The sequence below is a fragment of the Malus domestica genome, chromosome 10 (assembly GCF_042453785.1).
Source record: "Malus domestica chromosome 10, GDT2T_hap1".
NCBI lineage: Eukaryota > Viridiplantae > Streptophyta > Magnoliopsida > Rosales > Rosaceae > Malus > Malus domestica.
Window position 1 is genome coordinate 3,128,149 of NC_091670.1, and position 27,071 is coordinate 3,155,219.

The following is a 27,071-nucleotide window of genomic DNA, read 5'->3' on the forward strand; positions in this document are numbered from 1 at the left end:
CGTGCTTGCTATTCAAGTTGGATTGTTAGAGCGTTTTTAGGTGTTTTCATTTTTTTGTTTTCAATGTCTAAATTTGTTTATCTTTGCTTTGTGAGTATGAGGAACTAAACCCCCTTAGCTAGGGGGGAATTCGAAACCATGTTCATGCTTGCAATATGATTTGATTACCTTCAGTTGTGATTTCATAAGTTGTGAATTCAATTTGTTTAACTGCTTGATTGATAACTTATTCATGTATGTTTATTAAGAGTGCATACTTAGTTTGCATGCATGAATATGATACTAGAGTATAAGGGAGTTTCACCTAATAGTTACAAACTTATATTCACAAGTAGTGGATGTCGCTTATAAACGATCGCGTTAAATGAATTCTTGGCAGGAGTTTCATGCTCATCATAGTAACTAAGGTCACGTCAATACTTATAGTTTTCATAATGCTTAATGATCTTTGATTGTATCTTTATTGTGCTGTTCACGTAAAGAACTTTTGAAGAATGCTTGAATTGTTGTATGCGCTTTCCCATCCAATTCAATAATTTAAGGAGAACTTGAAGGTTAATTTAAGCGGACTAATTAACCTGGGGTGTTGAGTTTCATGATTTATCGAAAGAACAACTGAAAATTGGTTTATGTGCAAGTATGTCATATGTGGAGAAGAACCTCCTAGCTAGCCTTCCATCAATTCAATTTACTCAAATTCGTGCAGATTTCATTAGTTCTTTAATTTACTTGTTTTGTTTTCAAATTCTTCAAAACCAAAACCCCCTTTACTTTAAAGTGTTTTATTAGTCAAAATTTGTTTTTATTTGTGTTTTTAGGTGTCCTAAAAGTGTGTTAGAGTCCAAATCTGCCCAGTTTGTGTTTTTAGGCAGATTTGAGCGTTTTTAGCTTGTTTTGAGTCCTTTGAGTTTGTTTTAAGTTCTTTAAGTCTAGTTTAGTGTTTTTAAATTTGTTTATATGTTTTTAAGTTAGTTTAGAGGTTTTAGCAAGCCCTCATAATCCCCAGTTTAGAACGATCCCTACTTGCATTTATACTACAATTTGACAACAAGAGGGTTTAATTTGTGTGTTAAGTTAATTTTCGCATCAAATTTTTGGTGCCGTTGTCGGGGACTAGCAACTTTGCTAATCCCCCGTTGTTTCTTTTTCATGTCTTTTGTTTAGTTACTGACTTTATTTCTATTTGTGTCTTTTATTTGTACTTATGATATTTGATTTAGTTTTGTTTCCTTGATTTCAGGTACTAGAGAAGTAAGACATGGATTTTGCTACCATTCAAGCTCAATTGGCAAAACTTACTTCTCAGTTGTCACAATATGCCGAAAGGACCACAATGCAAAGTGTCCCTACATATGGTATGTCCTATGGGCAAGGATATCCAACTCATCAATGTTCTCAATTCACTGCGAATGAAGATACTTGGGGTTATCAAGGCCATAGCCAATCATGGGACAACACGTTTTCCAACGCTTACAATTCGGATTGGAGAGATTATTCAGATTACATGTGAGGAGAACCTCAACAATTCCAACAAGATGGGTATTGGCAGCAAGAAGAGGAGTTATATTCAAGACCTATGCAGCCACCACAACAATCTGCCCAATTCAATTCAGGTACGTCTTTGGATAATGATATGTTTAATAAGTTACTCACCTCTTTGAACCAGGAAGTAGAAAATGGAAACAAAGAGATGCAAAATCAAGCCAAGAAGACGGGTGAATTGGAGAAGCAAAATGGGCAGATTATGGAGTTCATGGCACAAATTCAAGAGCAAAGTGAACTCTCCAACTCAACTATTGAAAATTTGAAGGAAGATTTTGAAATCCATGATGCTATCACTTTGGGAAATGTTATGGAGGTTGGAGGTGAACCCAAGACATCCAAACCAAGCCAAAACATGGATGAACAACTGATGCTCGAAGAATAAGAGAATAACAAGGCCATGGCAAGGGAAGAACCACTCTTGCCGCAGCCCCATATGCCCTCTATGTCGTCCACTACAACCAAGGTAAGCCTAAATTCAATTTGTCCTGACCCCGTTTCATCAAATGTCCTTATTCCTTGCAGGATCATGCAATCCAAGGAAGAAGAGGGTGAGAAAGGCATCTTCGAAACCTTTCCAAAGAGTCAAGAGCAAGAAGTGGATGGGGAATGTGTAGAATTCATCAAAGAAGATACACTTGAGATGAAAATTCCCAAAGAAGTTGGATTTTATGGCACGGGACAAGTCATAACTCTCAAAACACTAAATCTGGCCAAGTCCCATATCCCTGCAACCTTCAAAGATGTGGTGTTCGTAATTGAGTTTATGTTGGAGCAAGCAAGTAAGTCATCTTCTTCAACTTTAATTTTATTATATACTAACTTGCTGATTTTGATGATTCGGGCACCTACACTAGAATTTAAACCATTGCCGGATCACGTCAAGTATCATCGTCCATTCAAGGATCAATTCCATGCTATGGGCCCTATCCAAGTTTAGAAAGAAGTTTCGTCCGGCTGGAAGACGTTAAAGCAAGCGCTTCTTGGGAGGCAACCCATGTATTCAAATAAGGAAGATTTTTGAATTGCTCCACGATTGGTTTTGCATTCCTAAAAACCTTCCCTTTTCTGTAGTTTTATTTTGCCATGATTGTCATTTTTATTTGTTGCTTATTTAATTGTTTTTTGTGTGGGTTTATTTTTAAAACACTGATAGTTATGCAAGGTATTTTTACATTCATTTTCATAAAAAAAAGGAACATTAAGCATAAAAAAGCTACAAGAGGGAGCTTTCATAAAGGCTGCTTAGGAGAAGTCTCAGTAGTTGGCGGAGCCCCAGAAGGAGGAAGCATCGGAGGTTGATCATTTGGAGCTTCATTACGCGGTACAGCCCCAGAAGACGAAGGCAAATGCTGTTGGAACAAACCGACAAACCTCTGATGATCAAGTAAAATCTGACCATCAGATTCCTGCATCTGGTCAATCTTCCTCTTCATGTTTGTAGCATAGTTATGTGCGAGCTTGTGCAACTGTTTATTCTCATGCTTGAGCCCTCTAATCTCCTGTTTGAAACTCATCACTTCAGCCGCCAACGATTCAACTTGACGGGTTCGAGCAAATAAGCGTTATGCCATATTAGACACAGAACCTGCACACTGCACACTGAGAGCCAGAGAATCCTTAACAGCCAACTCATCAGACCGTTTGGCAAGTAGTTTTTTATCTTTGGGAGTGACAAGGTTCCTAGCCACCACCGCAGCTGTCATATCATTCTTCATCACCGAATCCCCAACGGTAAGGGGACCAGTATAGGATATGAATGATGGGTGCCATATATTGTCTGGAGAAGGCGGGACTACCTCTTCACCAAGGTTCAAGTCAAAATGACGATCAAAGGGGCCAGACATTTTCAAAGGTGTTAAAGAAATAAGAGGTCGGACAAGTCAAGATCGTAGAAGTGCAAGAAGGGAGTTTCTACATGTAGAAATTCAAGTGTGCTTTGAACGTCCTGCGTACCTCTATAAAAATCAGCACTCGACGGGATTTTAGAGATCGAAGAGGCGAGCTCAGAAATCAAAGAGGCCAACTCAAAAATTGAAGAGGCGCTAACTTTCTCAAAAGCTGGGCTTGCTCAGAAACCACAGGCCAATCTTCTTTTCCAGATTTGTCCGCACTTGTCACATGCAACCTCTGCACTCGACGGGATTTTATTGATCGAAGAGGCGAGCTCAGAACTCGAAGAGGCAAGCTCAGAAATCGGAGAGACATCTGCTTTTCCAGACGTGTGAGCATCTGTCACATGCAGACTCAGCTTTGCGGAAATCACAGGCAGTTTGTTGAAGCGCCGATTCCAGATATCGAAGAGGCACTTGCTTTTCCAGACGTGTCAGCGCCTGTCACATGCACACTCAGCCTTGCGGAAATTATGGGCAATCTGTTGAAGATCTCTTGTGAAGTAGAAATCACGTGAAGTTTACTATTAAATCATCCAACGGTTGCTGACAAGAGTGAAAGAATAGTACCGGTTATTAATTCCTATAAATGTCACCATTCACCCTCCATTGCAAGGCAGACATACATAACCCTTCTTCTTCTTTGAGAATGCATTTCCAACAAACCCTCTCGAGTCACTTAGTGTTCCTTATTCCTTGGGGTACCTCTGCAAACAACTTATCCAAAGCAAAAGTATTTCATATCATGAAGGTTGAAAGCAAGAGTATCTAATATCATGTTTTCTCCTTGTCCTTCTCCTTGTCGTTGTTTTGGGACAAGGAGAAAGAGAGCAATCAGTCAGCACTTGGTATCAATCTTCCAATCTGGAACCGACTGCCTGGAACCCCTTCCTGATTGCTTACCTAGCCTTGCTCTCGAGTACTCATCTTCATCATCTTATGCTTCCTCTTCGTCTACCACATATGCTTGGGGAACAGATAAGGGAAGTGAAAATGATACCTCGAAGCATGTGGAGACAATTTGCCAATTCATCCTCAGCTAGGGACAAGGACAAAGAAAGCAAGAGGTGGACACTTGGAAAGATTGAAGAAAGAAATAAACCAACACCTCTACCTCTTGCCTGCCTACCGTGCAGAAGAAACAAGCAGAGAAGAATGCATACTGCACAATCAAATCAACCCAGCAGAATGAGTCTGATTTGAAACCAAGGAACTCTCATATTCCTCGCTCAGAATTCCAAACCAGTTCGAGATCAAAGCTGTGGAAAGTCGCCAAGATCATCTATCTCCAAAACCAGATTTGTGTTCTTAAACTCTACTCTGTCTGGTTTTTACTTTACCATACTTGTCATGTTTATTCGTTGTTTGTTTGTTTGCTTGTTTTTGTGTGAGTTTATGCTTGAAACATTGAGGACAATGTTTGATTTAAGTGTGGGGGGTAACCAAGTTGTTTTGCACGAAATTCGTAGGAGTTTATCACCCATTACTTCTAGTGTTGTTCCTTGCTGTTTTTAAGTGTTTTTAAGCTATTTAGGAGTGTTTTAGTGTGTTTGACATAAAAATCCGAAAATCTCATAAAAATTTGAAAAAAAAATTGTTTTGAAAAACTCAAAAAGAGTTGTTTTTGTGTGTTTATTTGTGTCTTAAGGTACCTTCCAACACAATGATGAGGATTTGGTTTTTAACTACATGATTGTTAAAGAGAGTTATAAACATGGATGAAAATTGATTTACTCTTTGGTGTATGCTTAGTTGTGGTTATAATTTATGAATTCACATGCAATCATAAAGGAAAAATCTGTTTTTGTAACATGCTTGAAGAAATGAACTCAAATGAACACTACAACCTTGTGAGACTTGAGCCTAAACGTTTATTCGGAGAGTTAATAATCTATGCATCATTGTTTTCTAAAGTCGTTGCATGATCTCATTATTCTTTGCTTGGTTGCTACTTAGAAGGCGTTTCATCATTTAGTTCTAAATGTTAGAACTCATGCCTATTTCATTCAAAGCATGCTATTGATTTGCATAACATATATTCAAGATGAAGTTGTGTAGTGACCACCAAAGCCAAATTGCCGTGCCCCTATTTCATTATGTGTTTAAGTTTAACCTCGTTGAACCTTGTTAAGCCTATGTTCTTTGTAAACCCACACTATCCTTACCTAGCCTAGTTTTAGGATCATCCATACCCTTGTTCTTGAAGCATAGTAAAGTATGACCTAAAATGAACTCTTTTTTTATCAATGTATTGCAGAAAGCAAGTGTGGGGGGAAGTGATTCTTGTGTCTGTGTGTGCCAAAGTCCTTAATAAGACACGGGTAGAGAAAAAAAAAGTATGAAAAAGAGTCTAAAACATTGAATTCGGCCCTAAGTGTTGCATGAATCTTCCCTTTGTATGTAAAAGTTGATTCTGCATTCTAAAGTGAATTCCAAGTGTCTATTTCATTGCTTTGCTTGCTATCGCTTTAAGAACGTTTGTTATTCCTATCCTTTCTTTGTTAGCCATTACCCCCAAGCCCTATTACAACCCTTGACTTCAATCTTGAGTGTTGTGCGTTTCAATTTGTGGAGTTTGAAATTGGTATGAGCATATGGTGTCACTGGTTCTCGCATCTAAGTAGTAGCATACCATTCATGAGATCATATCTAAACATGCTTAATAATTCCAGAAAATTGCTTCCTTTGTTATAACATATATGAGTCTCAGTCTCTAGTGTAGGGTGTGCAGTCAGAAAATGTGTGTGAAAATAGAGAGTATCTTGTAAGGAATTGAGCAAATTCTCTAAGGCATGTTACTACATTCAAAACATTGTTTTAATTGTTTATTGTGAACTAGTAAGTAGTGACTGTGATTAAGTTTGTGCTCAATTGTGAAGATAACCAAAATCTGTGGGAATGATGATTTTTAACATGTCATGTGCATTGGAAATCCCTGAGGCAAATGTTGGAAGGTTAGGTTGTGTTTTATTTGTTTTGTTTCGTTTTGTTTCTTTTGTTTTGCTCGAGGACTAACAAAAGCTAAGTGTGGGAGAATTTGATAGGAGCATATTTATGCGACTCAGTTAGCTTGTTCTTGTGCATTTGTGTTGTTATTTCTTAGTTAATTATGTATTTTAAGCTATTTTTGTGTGTTTGTAGGTCATAATAACAAAGTTGGCAAGAAAGTACATTTTGGAGCATTTTAGAGCATTTTTGAGCCAAGAGTGGATAGTGCAAGCATGAAGACATGAGGATGGACGTTTTTGAAGATTTGAAGGCTAGAAATCAGCATGTGTGTGTGCAAGTGTGTTGACCTACAACTCCAAACATCCATCCACTACACCCATTACATCCACTCATTACCAAACACTCACCTACTACACCCATTACATCCACTCATTACCACAACACTCACCCACTACACCCATTACATCCACTCGTTACCAAACACTCACCCACTACACCCATTACATCCACTCATTACTAAACATCCATCCACTACACCCATTACATCCACTCATTACCAAACATTCATCCACTACACACATTACATCCACTCATTACCAAACATTCACCCATTACACCCATTACATCCACTCATTACCATAACATACACCACTACCACCTTAATTAGATGGTGGTCCTCTCCCTAGCCTATAAATACATCCACCCTTCACCATAACAAAGGGGAGGAGAAAAGATCCATCAAAAGACACTACATTCACATTTCACAACTCCATACACTTACACTTTCATTCCTTGGACGGGAGAACACAATCCACCCATCCACCATTCACCATAACTCACCTATATCCATCCACCACCATAATTTACCACTCGTCCATCAAACCACACCTTGTGCCGCAACAAAGAGAAGAATGAGGATCCTTGGACGTGCTTGTCATTCAAGTTGGATTGTTGGAACGTTTTTAGGTGTTTTCATTTTTTTGTTTTCAATGTCTAAATTTGTTTATCTTTGCTTTGTGAGTATGAGGAACTAAACCCCCTTTAACTAGGGGGAATTCGAAACCATGTTCATGCTTGCAATATGATTTGATTACCTTCAGTTGTGATTTCATAAGTTGTGAATTCAATTTGTTTAACTGCTTGATTGATAACTTATTCGTGTATGTTTATTAAGAGTGCATACTTAGTTTGCATGCATGAATATGATGCTAGAGTATAAGGGAGTTTCACCTAATAGTTACAAACTTATATTCACAAGTAGTGGAGATCGCTTATAAACGATCGCGTTAAATGAATTCTTGGCAAGAGTTTCATACTCATCATAGTAACGAAGGTCACGTCAATACTTATAGTTTTCATAATGCTTAATGATCTTTGATTGTATCTTTATTGTGCTGTTCACGTAAAGAACTTTTGAAAAATGCTTGAATTGTTGTATGCGCTTTCCCATCCAATTCAATAACTTAAGGAGAACTTGAAGGTTAATTTAAGCGGACTTAATTAACCTGGGGTGTTGAGTTTCATGATTTATCGAAAGAACAACTGAAAATTGGTTTATGTGCAAGTATGTCATGTGTGGAGAAGAATCTCTTAGCTAGCCTTCCATCCATTCAATTTACTCAAATTCCTGTAGATTTCATTAGTTCTTTAATTTACTTGTTTTGTTTTCAAATTCGTCAAAACCAAAACCCCCTTTACTTTAAAGTGTTTTATTAGTCAAAATCTGTTTTGATTTGTGTTTTTAGGTGTCCCAAAAGTGTGTTAGAGTCCAAATCTGCCAAGTTTGTGTTTTTTGGCAGATTTGAGCGTTTTTAGCTTGTTTTGAGTCCTTTGTGTTTGTTTTAAGTTCTTTGAGTCTAGTTTAGTGTTTTTAACTTTGTTTATATGTTTTTAAGTCAGTTTAGAGGTTTTAGCAAGCCCTCCTAATCCCCGGTTTAGAACGATCCCTACTTGCATTTATACTACAATTTGACAACAAGAGGGTTTAATTTGTGTGTTAAGTTAATTTTCGCATCAGAGCCACCAGCGCTGTGAACGCTCCCATAATCCTACCAAATAGTGCAAAAGCACTTTAACAGCCACCCAAAATCCAAGCATGTCACCGAGGAGAAGCACTCGGGCTTGAGAAGCAGGCGTTGGTAGTTGTGTACTCACGACGGAAGAAAACATCGGAACAGGAAGGTGTCTACAGATTCCGATCTGAGACAAGCTCAGAGAATTGAGATAAAGCTCAAACGAACTAAGACAAAGCTCAAAGAAAGCCAAAATGAAAGCAGAAAAAAGCACCGCATGAAAAAAAAAACAGAGGAGGGAATGCGTGATCGGGGAAGAGTGAGGACTTGAGGGTATGGGTAGTAAGTTGGGTTGCAGCAGGAGAGAAAAGGGTGGAGGGGAAAGGAGGATGACCAAATGGCGAGGGAAATGGGCTAGATGGGAGAAGAAAAGGGGAGCAACAAGGGAAAGTCGGCCGACTCCAACTAGAAGAAGGAGTCGGCGGCGAAGGCTGGGAATTTGGGGGGATCCTGCGAGAGAGAAAAGCAGGAGTAGATAGAGTTTAAATGACAAAGTTGAGACAAATAATTGATCATTTCTGTAACTAAATGTTAAAATTTGATCATCTCATTTAAATGTCAAAAGAGTCATTTTCACTTTTACATATTTCTAAATTTTCTAATTTGTTGATCATCTGATTAGATGAATTGAAGATAATTAAACGATAGAACTTAACAAGTATGTGGAAGATGTAAAAGAAGAATAGCGTGTGGATAGCAACGCAATACAACAAGGGCTATGAAATAAGGTATAAATACTAGGGGTGGAAAAAATTCCCAAAAATCCCGAACCAAACCGAAAAAATACCGATCCCAAACCAAAAATGTCCCAAACTGATTTTCCTAAAATTTTCGGTATGCTATCCCGAAAAAATACTGAAATTTTGGTATGGGAATCAGGATTGTCTTCCCAATATTTCAGTATTCCCATACCAAACCGAAATATATATTTTTAATTATTGTATATATATATATATACACACACACACAGAGATAATAATATATATAAATCATGTGTGGCACAATAATGAAAAAATCATGTTACTTTATTTTTCATCCCTGCAACATAAAGATATGAAGGATTATGATATGTGTTATGTGTCATTCTATTTCATCGAAGATAGGAGTCACCTTTACTGGAAGTAACACAAACACCAGTGTCAAAGTTGTTGAAGAAAGTAGAGAACGTAAACACCAGAAGTGTAATGTGTATTCCACATAATCACAAAAAGGTATACAACTTATGTAATAGGTTTGCCTTCTAGTGTATTATTAAATGGTAAAACAACTATGTTCTATAGGTTATAAACTTATAAATGCATCTCAGTATTAAAAAAGAAGATATCATATAAAACTTATCCGCGGTTGCACTGGTGGTTATTTAAGAGTTTAATGTTGCCTACCGATATCGTTTGATCAATTCATGCATTATTCCTTCTACCTCCTCAACTTCATGCCAGGTAACTCATCAGGAGTATGAAGTTGAAACTTGGAAGAACAATCATGAAACGAAGGAAAACAAGAAGCACAATAATGTTTGAAGTATTTACTGATTATTTCAGTGAAAATAAAACAGCTATGAGATTTGGGAATACAGAATCACCAAAAGCCCAAAAATATTTCGAGATTCCCAAAAATTAGGATTCCTGAAATTTTGGTTTCAGATCAGTCTTAAAATTGGGTATACCGATCATTTTGGTTTGGAAATTGGAACTAAGGTTTTGGTTCTGTATCCCACACCAAACCACCCCTAATAAATACTAGGGCTCAGTCATCATTCTCAAAGTTTGGGGTTAGTTTCACAATGGCGCCATCTGTTCTGGGCGGCTCAAAGTAACCAACCTTATGGCGCCATCTGTTGGGTGACCTCAAGTCTTACTATAGTCCTTCCCACATTGAATCTTCGTGTATATAAATCTGCAAGCCCTACACTCTCCCTTCCCACTCTCACGTAGTTTCAGTCGCCGCATCTTTCTCGCCCACACCCGCTCGGCCTCTCTGTTTAGCCCTAAATCACCGATTTGGGGATTTGCCCTAATTTACCAATGTAGAATTACCCCCAAATTTCCTTCCTTTCATAGTTCCGATTTTTTCTTTCAGAAATTCCCAATTTGTAGAATTAACCCTAAATTTCGTGTCTTTGATAGTTATGCTTTTTGTTTGGCGTTTGATGTTAAATGGGATTTGTGGGGGAATGATGGTACATGCACTGGGCTCTGAGCAGTTCAAAATCGCTTTCAATGGTTGCTCAGAAATTACTGTTTTTGGTACTGCTAGTTTGGATTGTTTAAGGTGTATTATATCTAAATGCATGAAATTTAAATTGTGTTTTTGGGTAGATTTTCTGTTAACTATTGTTCTTGTTATCATGCATTCTACTAATCTCCATTGCAATGCAAATGAATGGTGGAGTTGTCATTGTAGGTTGCTGATTTGGGATTTTGCAGTAATGATATTTCTGTTCTAATTTTTGGATGCCTGATGATGGAAAACTCATTTTCTGAGCGGTTACGCGGGTTTTTTTTACGAGCTTTTTGTATCATTTTTGCTGTACTAGTCTCTCTCTCTCTGTCTCTCTCTCTCTCTCTCTCTCTCTCTCTCTCTCTCTCTCTTCTCTCTCTCTCTCTCTCTCTCTCTTTCTCTCTCTCTCTCTCTCTGTCTTTATGGCTTGTACAGTTGAAGATGTGAAAAGGCTCATGGTGATAATCCCGCAGATAACTGTCTATGACCAGATATAGCTATGAGATCTGAAGGCTTGTTTACAGGCATTTTCTTTTCCCTAACAGATGTGTATTGAATTTTCAGTTGTTTTGTTTCGTTAATACAACAACAACAACAAAACTTTTTTCCATTAAATGGGGTCGGCTATATGAATCTTATAACGTCATTGCGCTCGGTTTTGTGTCATGTCCTCCGTTAGATCCAAGTACTCTAAGTTTTTTCTTAGGGTTTCTTCCAAAGTTTTCCTAGGTCTTCCTCTACCCCTTTGCCCTGAACCTCTATCCCGTAGTCACATCTTCGAACCGGAGCGTAAGTAGTCACATCTTCGAACCGGAGCGTAAGTAGGCTTTCTTTGCACATGTTCAAACCCATTTTGTTTCGTTAATGATTTCTGTATATGTATTCTTACTATTGTATTGATCTGAAGTTTTCTGTTAATAGAAAACCGAAGAGCACTTTTGGCGTTGCGGTATTTTACCCCTATAAAACGATTATTGGAGATTGTTTTGGTTAGAAGATGGTTATAGATTTTTGATTTACTTTATCTTCTGGTTCAAATATGATGCCCAGTGATGGGAGAATTGAAAACCTAAACAGTGGTAAGCGTGGTTGATTTTTCATTAGCCCGTACTTACCACAAGCACCACCTCTCTCTCTCACTACAACAAACAACAACCAAGCCTTATCCCACTATACGTGGGATTGGCTGGATGAATCATTGAACGCCATTACGCTGGGTTTTGTGCCAAGTCTTCCGTTATCTCTGTCTCTCATACATATAAATATATACATACATTCACACATACATACGTTGGTGGTGCATGGTGGAGTACGAAGGCTTTTGAGGAACGCCACTAGCCGTGAACTGTATATGACTCGTTCAAAGGTGTGAGATCTGAGGGCACGAACCTTTGAAGTAGTGATGCTTGTCAAGTTATTTTTCAAGGTTAGAGCACGAGCCTTTGGTGTAGTAATGTTGTGCTAATGATGAGTTATACTCTGTATCTAGCCTTTCTTTTTCTTGAATTATTTTGGATCATTACCATGTTCTCTGATATAGTTTTTTTGCTGCTTCTGAAAGGTTTATTTGCCTAATGATGGAAAACTCATTTATGGAGCGGTTCTGTGGATTGTTATTAGGAGCCTTTTCTATCATTTTCCTATACTAGTCGCCGTCATCATCAACACCACCATTCTCTCTCTCTCTCTCTCTCTCTCTCTTCTCTCTCTCTTCTCTCTCCCTCTCTGGCTTGTATGGTTGAAGATGTGAAGAGGTTCATAGTGATAATCCACAGTTAACTAGCAATGACCAGATATAGCTATGAGATCTGAAGGCTCTTCAGTTTTTTGCCTTTTTTTATTTAAGATATGCTTGTTGAATTTTAAATTATTTTTGTTCCCTTAGTTATTTATATAGGTCATTGCAGCATTGTAGACATTATTTTAGTTTAACTGGAGCACTTTTGGCATTGCAGTATTTGATTACTATAAATGTACTGTTACTTTTGTATTGATTTCAAATTTTCTGTTAATAGAAAACCAAAGAGCACTTTCGGCATTGCAGTATTTTTGTATATAATGCGAGCTCCCTTCAGACTCAAACCTGCTTGTACATTGTTACATATAAAGCTAATAAACTGTCGTTTGGAAAAAAATTCACTCTTTCATTGTTACTGAGTGCTTTTATTTCCTACAAAGCTATTATTGTAGATTGTTTTTGTTGAAAGATGGTTATACATTTTGATTAACTTTATCTTCTGGTTCAAATATGATGCCCAGTGATGGAAAGTTGAAAACCTAAATAGTGGTAAGGGTGGTTGATTCTTCATTATCCCGTACTAACCACAAGCACCACCTCTCTCTCTCTCTCTCTCTCTCTCTCTCTCTCTCTAATATATATACATACATACATACACACACATACGTTGGTGCTGCATTGTGGAGTATGAAGGCTTTTGAGGAACGCCATTGCCCATGAACTGGAAATGACTTATTGCTATGTGATCTGAGGGCATTTTCATAGAACTCACTATTTTCAATTACCTATTTGGGGATATATCCCTCCTTGCAGTCCAAATTTTGCGCCGCAAGTTACTTTGACCCCACATGTGCGTTTGGGCCCCAAATTTTGTTTCTTTCATAATTATGATTTTTATATGGGCTGATTGTCTGTTCTGTTCTTGTTTCAAACTGTTGTTTCATAAAAACCTGTATTTTTCTTGACTGGGTGATAGGCCTTTGATATTAAGTTGTTTTGATGATGGTTTATTTTCATTTGTGCTAGAAGTTTATAATGGCATAGTTCTGAGTGGAGTGCTTGTTTAATTGGCAGTTGGGGTTGGGTTATAACTGTTATGTGATTGTGGGGAATGATGGTACCTGCAGTGGTCTCTGGGCAGTTTGGGATTGCAATTGTCGATGGAAATGCAGCCTAGAATGCTATTTATGATCCCTGGAGTAATTCTACTTTGGGGTATATTTCATGTTATTGTTGTCATCATTCAATTAACTTATTGTGTCGCAATGGAAATTACTGGTCAAGTTATTTATGACCCCTGAATTAGTGATGTTGTGCTAATGAGTTATACTCTGTCTATAGTCTTTCTTTTTCTTGAATTATTTTGGGTCATTACCATGTTCTTTGATATAGCTTTTTTGCTGCTTCTGAAAGGTGGTTCAGTTTTTATTTGCCTAATGATGGAAAACTCATTTATGGAGCGGTTATGTGGATTGTTATTAGGAGCCTTTTCTATCATTTTCCTGTACTAGTTGCTGTCACCATCAACACCACCATCCTCTCTCTCTCTCTCTCTCTCTCTCTCTCTCTCCCTCTCCCTCTCCCTCTCCCTCTCCCTCTCCCTCTCCCTCTCTCCCTCTTTCCCTCTTTCCCTCTCTCCCTCTCTCCCTCTCCCTCTCTTGCTTGTATGGTTGAAGATGTGAAGAGGTTCATAGTGATAATCCACAGTTAACTGGCAATGACCAGATATAGCTATGAGATCTGAAGGCTCTTCAGTTTTTTGCCTTTTTTATTCTTAAGATATGCTTGTTGAATTTTAAATTATTTTTGTTCCTTTAGTTATTTCAATAGACATTTCCTTTTCTGGTCATTGCAGTATTCTAGACATTATCTTTGGTTTAACTGAATAGCACTTTGGGCATTGCAGTATTGTGATTACCATAAATGCACTGTTACTTTTGTATTGATTTCAAATTTTCTGTTAATAGAAAACCAAAGAGCACTTTCGGAATTGCAGTATTTTTGTATATAAGGCCAGCTCCCTCTGGAGTCAAACCGCTTGTAGATTGTTTCATATAAAGGTAATAAACCATTGTCTGGAAACTATTGTTGTAGATTGTTTTAGTTGAAAGATGGTTATAGATTTTTTATTAACTTTATCTTCTGGTTCAAATATGATGCTTATTGATGGAAAATTCAAAACGTTAAGAGTGGTAGGCATGGTATTGTAGATTCTTTTGTATGCTTATAGATTTCTTTCTTAGATTCCTCTTTTATCCAAGAAAGCAGTTATTGTAGATTCTTTTGTATGCTTATAGATTTAGTACGCACAAATCTGTGTAATGTTTATTGTGTTCTAAGTTTACAAAGCCACATGCTAAATTACTCTTCTTTTTCTTTCTTTTTTTAATTCTTGCTTGTACGATTGAAGATCTGTTGAGGTTTATAATCGAGCTTGTGACCGTGATGACTAGATACATATTTTCAAGGTGTTTCTGCAGAGACACTCATTAACATGGTATTTGAATTTATTGCTATAGTTGTGTTGTATTGATTTATACATTCTCAATAGTTACATATTTTACCCATTTAGTCGTACAGTCCATTCCTCTCAAAGGTGCCCTTGCAATGTTAATTCAACAAATTTTATGAGGCCTCGATCAACTGAATATAGTTATGGTGTCTGTAATATGGTTATCTTTAAGTCTAAGTGTATATGTGGCTTTGTTTTTTTTTCGCTTGGTTGGTGCAACAAATGCAAAACTATGAAGCAGTGGTTTTTGCATATATGCTGCAGTATAGGCTTACACCTTTGCCCAATGATGCAGACTCCTGTTCTGGGTATGCTTTTGATTTTCATTATGAGCATCTCCACCTCCTATATTTCTATCGTCAATAGTAGCCATCTGCTCTTTATGGTGGTGGTGGTGGTGGTGGTGGTGGTGTTGTCGTTGTTGTTGTTGTTGCTGCTGCTGCTGCTGCTGTCTTATAAGATGTGGAGAGATTGTAAATGAAAATCAAAGCTCAACATCCTTAACTATAAATTCAGGATATGATAAGGACTGAGGGCTATCTTTTGTTTACTTTTACTACCCAAGTGGTGTTGTGTAAATGATTGTTTTTACCTACCATGGGATAGAGGTTTAGGGCCGAAGGGGTAAAGGAAGACCTAGGAAAATTTTGGAAGAGACTCTAAGAAAAGACTGTACTTGGATTTAACGGAGGACATGACACAGAACTGAGCGCAATGGTATTCTAGGATTCATATAGCCGACCCCATCTAGTGGGACAAGACTCTGTTGTTGTATTATATTGCTAATGTATTTTTCTCCATGTGCACCACACATTTTCATGATTCTTGATACCTTTATATGAGTAAAGCTGTTTTCTGGAATTGGTGCCGTTATGAGGGAGGAATTCGTCAAGAACATGTTAGTTTTAAAGACTGATGTCCTTTACAAGATGCTATACTTGTCTTGATCATACATGGGTGGCTTTTTAATGATGCTTTTAGTCACTCTTTGTTAATAAGCCCAATGATGAAATCTCATTTTGTGAAGCAGTGCTTCACTTTAAGCCGCCATTTACTGTGCCACGCTGATCATCGCCATTTGCCGGCTCCTTCTTCTTCTTCTTCTTCTTCTATTGTTGTTATTATTATTATTATTATTATTTCTGGTGATGATCCGGTGGTGTTCGTAAATGGTGACTGGCTTTCAGTGATTACTGTTTATGAAGTTTTAGTAGTGGTCTGAGGGCTCAAAATATCATTAGGTTTTATTATTCAATGAAAGGCAAATGAATCTCCAGTATAATTTAAATGTGTGGTAATCTGTTTATTAATGATCTGTTGATGTAAATATTAATAATTTAGTTTGAATACAGATAGGGACAGAGTTTACTCCAAACTATTTGCTAATTCTTGCCTTCCTCTTCCGCATGCATTACTAATCTTCTTTTCTGGGTTCAAGTTTCCTTTTGGCCCTTGAATTGTATGTTTTGGATTTCAGGTTATTTCGGTTCGATTTCTTTTAATAGAATGTGTGATTACGGGGCTTGAGAGTTTTCTTTTCTGTTGCGGTTGTGGCTGCATCGTATGAGTGATTACCTCTTTCGTTGGGTGGAGACGGCGACTCTGTTTTCAACCTCTGTTTGGTTTTCACATTGCAATGTAAGTGTATCGTACTGTGATGGAATCTCATATATGGTCGGCTTTTCAATAAGCCCTATGATGGAATCTCATTTTGTGAAGCAGTGTTTCACTTTAAGCCGCCGTTTATTGCGCCGGACTGATCATCGACATTTAACTGCGGCTGCTGCTGCTGTTGCTCCTCCTCCTCCTCCTCCTCCTCCTCTTTATTATAAATAATATTTCTGGTGATGATCTGATGGTGTCCGTAAATGTTGCCTGGCCTTTAGTGATCACTGTTTATGAAAATTTTGTTGTTGATGAGGTCTGAGGGCTCAAAACTTAATTCGTCTTGGTGTCTGGTGTCTCTTGATATGTATTGGTGTTTTGCATTGCAAATTTGCAATCCAAGTGTAATTTGATGCATCCCGCATGCTGCTTGATGGTTTATGATCTTTGGTTGTAATTGTTGTAGTGAAATGAAATGAAATGAAAGCGTGTCCATATCATGCCTTTTGGTTTGATTTTTCTTTTCCTTTTTGTGCAAAGAACAGCTACTTGTCTTGTTTATGCCATTGATATTGGGAGAGGAGAGATTCAAACACGACCTCGAATGTAGGGTAAACGCTTTTTAGTTTTTTATTAAGTGTAATATTCATACGAGTGAAATGTTAAAACTATTAAATTGTGTCGTAATATTGTGTTTTCTACCTTAAAAGAAAGGGGAAGTTTGAACTAAATCAAGTGGGTAACCGTTATATGAACTGTTTCTAACTTTGTGGTTTAGAATTAGGGAACTTTAATTCAAAGTTTCTGATACTGTTTATTTTAACGAAAAATCATATTTTTACACTAAAAAGTTAATATTGTATTATTTACTTTACCTTTTATTTGTTCTTATCTTTAAAATTCAAAGTTTTCAAATTATTTTATTAGTTTTCCTTTAAAATTAGTGAACTTTAACGAAAAGCACCCGGTATTGTTCATTTTAATGAAAAACCACATTTTTTCACTAAAAAGTTAATTCAGGTACTATTCACTTTACCCTTTATTTTGTCCTTATCATTAAAACTCAAAGTTTTCAAGTTCTTTTCATTAGTTTTCTTTTAAAATTAAGATGGTTATAAGACTTTTAATTTTTCTTCCTATTCCTGCTTTTTCGATTTCCAATAGTCGTCCGCATGTGCGTTAGCGACAGTCAGCTCTTCATGGTTGGGAGTTCATGCAGCTATACAACTGATAGTCACCCAGGCGCATGGACAACTACCTTAGGCTGTTCTGATATTCTTTTTTCTATCTTTGAAGTGGAAGTAGGGCAATGTCAAAGCCGGAAAAGGATCCTCGTCGGATTCTTTTCTTGGGGATCCTATGATCGTGGTTGTTTATCGTATATCGTACGGTCATAAATCATTTGAAATTTAAAATTATATATAAATAATATCTAACGAAAATTGACTGCACGATGTACGATGAACGTCACAATCACGGGATCTTCGAAATTCCCGGCATCCGTTTCCGGTGAAAGCCCCCTTACAACTTGGATCTAGGTAAGAATGTGTCAAAAGTCAAGATACCCGGCATGGTTGACGGATAGGGGTGAATCGGCTATGGCTGCTATCTGGTTGGGGTTAAGAGAGTGTGCTTGTGTATTCAGGGCATGGCTGGCTTTGGGCTTAAGTTAATAGCAGACTTCAAATAAGAAAGAGGCCTCTGTCAGGGAGGGGGCAGTTCTCGTGAGAGCAATTTGTATGATACGGATACATTACTATAGTGGTGTCAAATGCCAACTTGTGCTATTAGCATAGCACATTAACGTGGTGGTGTCTCCATGTCGTACTTGTCCATTTCCTAAGGCTCATTCTCAATGAAACAGTTACCTTTTACCGTTCCAAATTATTATACTATGTTACTATCGACGTTGGGTTCTAAATTTATTTTGTTTCCAGATAAAATCAGCCTTCTACATCACTTAGTCCACAAGGATTTGCAAAGATTTACAGAGTGGATATCAATCTAGTAGTATTTTTCTTCTTCATGCTATGTAGAGACTTCAAGTTCAGAACGTCTCATTCACTTATTTTAAATTGTCAATGATATTTATTCTTGACTGTTTATGTAAAAATTACTTTTGCTCCTAAACGGGTTTTAATAAAATGCTTTATAAGAAACCTGGCCAAATTTCTATTGAAAATATGAGTGCTTGAAAAAAGAAGCGTCGACAAAGTGCTTCCCCAAAAACACTAAACTATTTTTGTCATTTTGGAAGCAATCATGCAACGTAGCCTTAAATTATTGAATCCAAATGAATGATACGTGAATGACATCATCAAGAATATAAATAATTAAAAGGCATCATCAAATATTTTAAAATAAAAAAAAACAATTTGAAAGAAGAACACTAGCGAGAGTGGTACAAACGTCCGAAAGAGGATCCTCGCCAGATCCTCTTTGTGATGATTCGGAGATCTTCCAATCACATCTGTTTTTTTGTATATCGTGCGATCAATTTTCATTATGTATAGTTTATATTCAATTTTAAATGAAAAAATTTACAATGATTTCTGATCGCACGATATACGATGAACGAATGTGATTGAAAAATTTTCAGGATCCTCACAAAGAGGATTTCTCCACACGTCCCACTCCATCCATCAAATCATTTAACAAATTGACCAATTCCAAAGAGAATCAAAAGCTCATGTTCCTCTCGAACCTCTCTTCAACTGGAAAACTACATTTACTTGTGGTCCAAGAAACAACCAACCCATATATAATATATGAATGAAAATGAAAGCTACAATTTGTTTATCTTTGTTACCTTTTTCCCCTTCTTTAACATGTGCTTAATTGTTTGAAGTGATCAAACTTAATTATAATATTTGATTGAGTGAATGATGGGTTTCTTTCTTTGTTTAGAAATAGACACAAACAGAAGCTAACTGCGTTTCACATTTTACATTTTTGATGTGATTTTTCTAAATATTGAAACTGTATTAATTTATTTCTACAGTTTAATAATAATATTTGATTTTTTATTAAATTAATGATATAATAAGCACGCTACTGATTGAATTCATATTTAAATCACATTTGTAACACACTGATAAAGAAATCATCAATATAATGAAATAATACACACTTATTCAGATATAAAGTATAAATGAATATAATATCAAATATAATGCAAGAAAATTGAAACTTAAACGCCTCACGTTTAAAAAGTAAAAATTGTAATTAGCCTAAAAAGAAAAAAAAAATAGTAAATATTGATTTCTTGATAGGAAAAGGATCCACGTTGGATCATTTTTTTAGGAATCCCGTGATCGTAATTGTTCATCGTATATCGTGCGATCATAAATTATTTTAAAATTTATAATTTATAATTAAATATAAATAGTATTTAATAAAAACTAATTGCACGATATACGATGAACAGTCATGATGATAAAATTTCTAAGATCGTTAAGAAAAGGATTCGGTGAGGATCCTTTTTCTTCTTGATACATTAGGGCACAGACATATCCCAGATTTGTTGTAAAAATGTGAGGTGTGTAAAGAGCCAAAGCATGCATATATGTATATTATATTCTGGACTGGGGGGACAACATGGTGTTTCGCAATTTAATGAGACGGACCGGTAACTTGTGGCTGCGTATGATCATAGGTCCACCACACCACGTACACACCTATAGAAGGTTTTCAAGGGAATAGATCTCTAATTCTTTATTTAAAATAAAAATTAGTTATGTGATCCATATTACTTTAAACTTCAATAATCTAAGTTCATTTTTTAAGTTGGATCTCATAAATCATTCTTACAAAATATTAGTCAAATAATTTTTTTTAAGATATATAATTGAGTTCAAAGAAATTGACGAATACATTGTTTTATGAGAAACAAGGAATTTCATAATGATAATTAAATAGTTAAATGATTTCGAATTAAATTGAATTTTTGCAAGAATAATCTATGAATCAAGACTTACAAAATAGACGGTTTGGATTGTTGAAGTTCGATGTGAAATATGCCTTATTATTAATACCCATTTTTACCTAAAAATGGAAATTCCTTTGAATAAAGGGGCTGCATACATATATTATGAGGAATTACATCAATAACCACAACTCGATGAAAATGCAATAGAATTTCGAGTGAAGTTTGCTTTTTTGTCACAGCCCTTCCCGAAATATTGGAATATTCATTCTCGAGGACGTGAATTGATGGTTTTTCCTTTGGACAGGTTGAGTTATTTGGTGTTGTGGTGTGTATGTGATGGGAACTAAGTGATTATAATTGAACTGATCCCTAAGTTTTGGACCTAAGTGAACTAAAAAGGGATTTGGTTTTGTTTTGGTTGATTGGTGACTTTTGGACCACACACATTACACCCCACTTTCTCTCTCTCTCTCTCTCTCACCCTCCCGTACTCTCTCTCAGATTCACACACACTCTCTCTTGTACGAACGAGACCTAAAACCCTTGTAAACGTGATGGATCGAGGTGGAGAAGGGAACCATTGTGTTCGTGAGGACCATACGAGTTCAAAGGTACCATTTTTAGGTAAGGAAACCTTCGATTTCACGTGGAAACCCTATCTCCGATTTGAACACTGTTCATGCAAACGTTAAATCTTGTGTTTTTGGAAATTTCAAGCTCACAGAGAGCTTAAGAAGATCCTTATGAGGCTCGGAGTACTTTGTTGGAGGTTTTTGGACGTCGGGATATCGAGATATGCAAGTTTAAAGTTTTGGCCAGAAGTTCGGGGATTCTTAGGCGAGATCCAATGGTTTTGGGAGCTTGAAATTGGTATGATTTTATTCTAAATGTTGTAAGCTTCGTTTGGGTACAAATTTCATTAAATTTGGTTGAGAAACGACGAAGATATAAGGATTTGAAAAATTCCCAGTTTTCCGGTGACAGTGACGGTCGCTGGAGTCTGAGGTTGAAGACGACGGAATATTCCGTCAATTCTGACGGAATATTCTAACACCCTCAGTTAAGTTTAACGGAATCTGTTAGGATTTAACGGAATATTCCCTAATTGTCGTTACAGTTTCCGTCAGAGTACCCTGCGCGTGGCCGCGCGTCTTGCCGTGCACTCGTTGGTGCGTGGCGGCGCGTGGGTGGATGAAAAATTATTTTAAAAATATGGGGACGATCCTGAGATTGTGTAAGTCATTTTGGTATATTCATATACCCAATTTGAGATATGTATGAAAAGTTATTACATAGTTTGGTATATGTGCATTAAAGTGACGTTTATATAATTGCTTCTCCTATAGGCGAGACCTATCTGAAGGACGAGCGTAGCCAGGCTAGGCATGGGGGTTACGACCCGGCTTCATTTCAGTGAGTGGGCAGTTATTTTCAGTATATATATATACACACACCTGACGTTTTTCCCAGAAAAAGTATTTAAAGGAAATGTGATTTAAATGCCATGCTATGCCAATGCCTATATTTTATTTTAGTATATGCATTATCATAATTATGCATATTGTCGCATGGTGCTGTGAAGGCCCAGGTAAGCTCAGGTGAGTTATGTTTTGATTATATGAATTATCAATAATGTGATATGTGATTGAATAATGTTGAGCTCATAAAACTGCATCTAGGGTGATTGTGTTTTAGCCAGAGATATGATACATGCCTGTTTATTATGTCACCTCCCGCACCATATGCTCATTTTGGATCCAATTTAGGTGCACAGTCTTGTCGTACAGACCTTATTTATGGTTCCGACTCATAGGTGACTAGCGATTAATCGCTCGGCTATTATGTGAGAGTAGTATTGAGCATAATTATATTACACCCATTATCGTCGTACAAACCTTTGGATTTGGTTCCGACTCTTGTGCAGTATATTGCCGTATAGATCATTGTAGTGACTCCGGCTAGATTGACTTTTGAGCTATGAATTCAGCCGTTCAGACTACCACAGGGGTTTCGGCTAACATATCATATTTCTATGAAATCATTCTTACCTGGATCGTTACTTTGTTATATTTTGGCATGGCATACATATGAATATGATTATGTGAAGCATGATTGAAATGATATAATCACACACATATATTTATGTATATTCTTATATATTAATTTTGGGAAAAATTATACTTGTTTTACGGCGATGGGTTAGTATATTCAAAGGAAAATAAGGTTTTCATGTAAATGTGTTTTACTGACCCACTCAACTTTGTTTTTCGCCCCTTCAGGTTTTAGTTAGCAGAGTTTGGTGGCCACGAGGAATTCAACGGTGTTCTGACAGATCCCGAAAAAGTAGGATTCACCATCTGGTGTTGTATCTTAGTAATTGTCCGACTTGACTGCAACTAGACTTTCTTATTGCTTTGAAAGTGTATTTATACACTTAAACTCTCACTAATATCCTTTCTTAATTGGGATTGTTAATCGCTTGGTTTTAAATTGTTAGTATTTCTCTTACTCTTTATCACTTCCGCTTTGCGCTTATGGCTGCGTCACTCTCACGTGACGGCCAGCACGTCTCAACTCCGGTTGGGGTGTGTCATTTTTGATATTGAGTTTGAGGGTGATAGTGACCAATACTTGATGGAAGCCATGTTTTCATGACCTTCTATTAAGGTTAGAGATAAAGTAAGTACTAGTTAATTTAACAAAAATTTAGTTGAGGCTTAACAAATCAGACAATTTCAATAGGTTGGGTGTTTGTTTGGAATGTTTAAAAAGATTGAGACCAATTTAGAATGAAACTAAAAAGTTGAGGATTTATCCTTTATATTATCATGAAAGCTGAAATTGTTATTGTTGATCAATGTATAGCAATCATATAAAATGTAAACTAATGTACAAACTACAGTGCTTGGTTTGGGACTATTTTTTAATTTATTTATTTTATCAATTGTAAAATGGGATTTTAACTTGGGACTTCTTTTAATACTAGTTTTGCCACTTAATATTACAATCTAATAATATTCATCTTCATTTGTAAGTAATAAGTTTTTGGTTCAATTATCACCAAAAGCGAATTTGAACCATATTATTGCTATTCCATTATGAGGCTTAGTCCACTCTTCCACTCCCTTAGTGTAGTAAATATTGTTCGCTAAAAATAAAAAAATACTAGCTCTTAAGTCTTGTTTAAGTTATATATCATAATAAAAGTGATTGAAAATGTTCATTTCAAGTATCTCATCAATTTTTATTATAACACTTAATGTACCGAATTATGTTTTCAGTACATTGAAAAATCTTTCCAAAACTAGAACCAAAAGCACCAATAAAGTAAACATATATACTTAACTTTTAAAGGTTTCTTTTGTTTTTGTTTTTTTATAATATTTATATCCAAACGTGGTCTTTTTCCTCTTAAATATGTTTTGAATCCTTGTTCTTGAAGTTTGGAAGCTGTTAGAAGTGGGCAATTAGCAATTTAGTATTAGTTAATTTGGAATATGCATGGCTGGCTTTTTCTTGGGGATGAGTAAAATGGGCATGTCTTTTATGATGAACTCCATCCACGGCGTTTCTAATTGTATCATGTGAAGAATAAAAGTGAAATATTCCAAGAACCAGTTGGGATGCTTTTAACTTTTCTTTCTTTAATTTAAAAGAATTTTGAGATTCGAAATTAAACTTTTTTCAGAAATAAATGGTACAATATTATTCCACGTTTCAGTTCGAGCAGATACAAATGAAAGGTTTGGAGTTACTTGGACATGAAGCATCCACTTCTCTCGAAAAAGTAGACAAACATACTATTAAGCTCTTGTCCTTTTTATCTTTTTTCTGAAACAAAGTGATATATTTCCAACACCAACGTGGGGATAAAAAGGACCAAGTCATCGAGAAAAAATAATTGACATGACTGCGAATATGGCTAAAGCAAGGGTTAGGAAATGCCTATCAAACATGACGGTTTGGTTAGGTTTGGTGCGGTTTTCTTACACTTTAGTGAAGAAAACCAAACTAAAGCAGTTAAATTAGTTTCAAATCCATTCATGAGGAGAAACTTTAGAAAACCTAGATGAATGATACCATATAAAAATATGACTCCTTATATTGATTTGTGCAAGCTATATTTAGGTAAGAATCCTCACTTACTATAATAAGGAATTACATTCCTATAATTCATAGGATACTCACAAAGATATTCCAAATTAACTCAATGATTCAATGAAATATCTTGGATCTATGTTAAATTAGTGGATAAATGTATCACTCAAATGAATTTAGTTATGATGTCAATTAGGATAGTCTTGAAACAATAAGGAATTACATTCCTATAATTCATAAGATACTCACAGAGATGATTCCGAATTAACTAAGTATACTCTAAGAGCAAGTCCACCGGGACTTGCTTTGCCCAGCCCCCAGCACAAAAAACAGCCTGGCCCTCAGTGAAATTGCTCTAGCCCACAAAGTTGCCTGGCACCCAGCCCATGCCAGGCAACAGCCCAGCCCAATTTTGACAGACCAAGAAGTTGGCCTATTTGGCTGGCGCGTGCATGACAAGTGCGCCTGGGCGCGAGTAGCCGACAGGCTGCAGAGGGGCTGTCAGCCCACTTGTGTTCCGGATCCCATCGGCGACGTGGCATGCTCATAGCCGTTGGATTTCCAACGGCTAGTTTTTCTAGACCGTTGGATTTCCAACGGTAACAAAAATTTAAATTTTACTTTTAAAATAGACCGTCCGATCACAGATCAACGGTCTACGTTAATTAACTAAATTAAAATTTATTAAAAAATACAGAAAAAATATTAAAAAATACAGAAAATTTTAAAAAATTTATTTATTTTTTCTATAAATACCTAACTCTCATCTTCCACCTTACACCACATTTCAATATTTTCTACACTTTCTACCAAAGCTTTCATATACTTTTTGTGTGAAAAAAAAATACCAAAAAGCTTGTGGTTGAAGAATAAAGTGTATTTGATGAGTTTATGTAATTTCATTTTAGTGTGTTTTTTTTATAGTTTATTTGATGAGTATGTAATTTTATTTTAGTGTGTATTTTTTTTTAAGTTTATTTGAAATTTTATCTGAAATTGGTTAAAAATCTTATCCAAAATAAACTTAAAAAAAAAAACACACCAAATAAATGCACTGGGTGCCAGCGCATTTTTTTAGGGGTGGAGATGCCTTGGCCTATTACTGTTCACTCCAGCCTATTACTGTTCATTTGAGTGGATAAATGCGCTGGGTGCTGGCGCAAAGTCCTTAGGGGTGGAATTGCTCTAATAATTACCTATTATTTATTTGACAAAAGGTATGTAGAATTTCAAGTGGTAATTGCACAAAACTTGAAAAGTTCAGTTACCATATTTAATTAGTTTTGTATTTTATTTTTTATTGGCACTTTCAATGCTTATTAGCAAATTGATGTTATTATTAGTTAAAGTGTCTTTTGAAGATCTGGTTAAATCTCACTTTGTCTTCTAAAAATTAAAGCGACCTACATTATTCTTTCACTGATATTTTGTGTCCTACTTTGCACTCTACAGGTAAATCTGTTAAAAATCCTTGTTAAAATATTGGCGTGACACAAACGGAATTCATTATTCGTTGAATATTTGTAAGGTGGGTGCCATGCATGCATGAAAAAAGTAATAATAAAAACATTTTTCAAAAAGAAGTTGTTGAATACTTCACCATATTGATGTGCACGTTATTTTGTTGTTATGGCAAACAAGATTGAATTAGAATTATAGAGGGTTTGACTTCAACTGTCATTGTCCAAACACAAAGGAAGAAAATAATAGAAAATTAGTAGGAAGAGAAAAATAAATTGAAATATCTCAAGTGCCATGCTAGCTTATCTGTTTCCAATCTCCAATACGTAATAAAAAACAAAAACAACTGTTATTAACATTTTAAAATTTTATATTTTGTACTTTTTCGAGTGCATTATTTACTCTAAATATAGAAAATTTGGAGTGTAAATTAAAATTTTTAGAGTGCTAATAACAATTTTCAAAACAAAAATGGGATATTTGTCTGTAAGAGCTCGTTTGTAAGTGTTTTAGTAAAAATATTTTTAAATCAATTCATAGTAAAAATTCAAGTGGATCATAGTACAACACTTTAAGTGCTTCTTGCAAGAAGCACATATATGTTGCTTCTTCCAAAAAACACTTAAAGTGCTTTTGAAATCAGAAAATCAATTTCATAAAAAGTGATTTCAGTTAATTTAAAGGGTAATAATAGGGAGACCAAAATTTTAAACTAAATTGCAAATAAAATGATGTGTCATCAACAGCAAATAAGCACATTAATCAATATTTAAATAATAATCTGATCATTAATCAACACACTATTTGATTTGTAAATTTAATTTTAATAATTTGATCTTTCCAACATTATCCTAATTCAAAAATACTTCTACACGAGCTTTAAATGTTTGTGTACTAATCGACGAGTTTCTTATCAATAATACAACTATTATACAAAACTAAGTAAATAGATTTTCTCTGTCTCTCATCAATAATTTTCCCATCACTTTGGAAAATTACGTTCTTAATCATCGAGGTGATCCTGTGATCACCTCGTCCTCAGCGGATGGTGAGC

The 27,071-nt window shown here is 36.0% G+C and overlaps 2 long non-coding RNA genes and 1 other non-coding gene across 6 annotated transcripts; all 3 read left to right on the plus strand.

Moving 5' to 3' along the window:
- Positions 1–10,390: 10,390 nt before the first annotated feature.
- Positions 10,391–17,045, plus strand: LOC103444646 (uncharacterized). 4 transcript variants are annotated; one of them, XR_011572420.1, is made up of 3 exons: positions 10,391–10,701; positions 16,403–16,563; positions 16,648–17,045. It is a non-coding gene; the product is annotated as an uncharacterized lncRNA (long non-coding RNA). The 4 variants fall into 4 exon arrangements; XR_011572417.1 differs by lacking the exon at positions 10,391–10,701 and adding an exon at positions 13,845–14,910; XR_011572419.1 differs by lacking the exon at positions 10,391–10,701 and adding an exon at positions 13,858–14,473.
- Positions 11,975–12,492, plus strand: LOC139188970 (uncharacterized). Its single transcript, XR_011572421.1, has 2 exons — positions 11,975–12,101; positions 12,237–12,492. It is a non-coding gene; the product is annotated as an uncharacterized lncRNA (long non-coding RNA).
- Positions 13,521–13,607, plus strand: LOC114819377 (small nucleolar RNA snoR118). Its single transcript, XR_003766433.1, has one exon. It is a non-coding gene; the product is annotated as a small nucleolar RNA snoR118 (small nucleolar RNA).
- Positions 17,046–27,071: the final 10,026 nt, after the last annotated feature.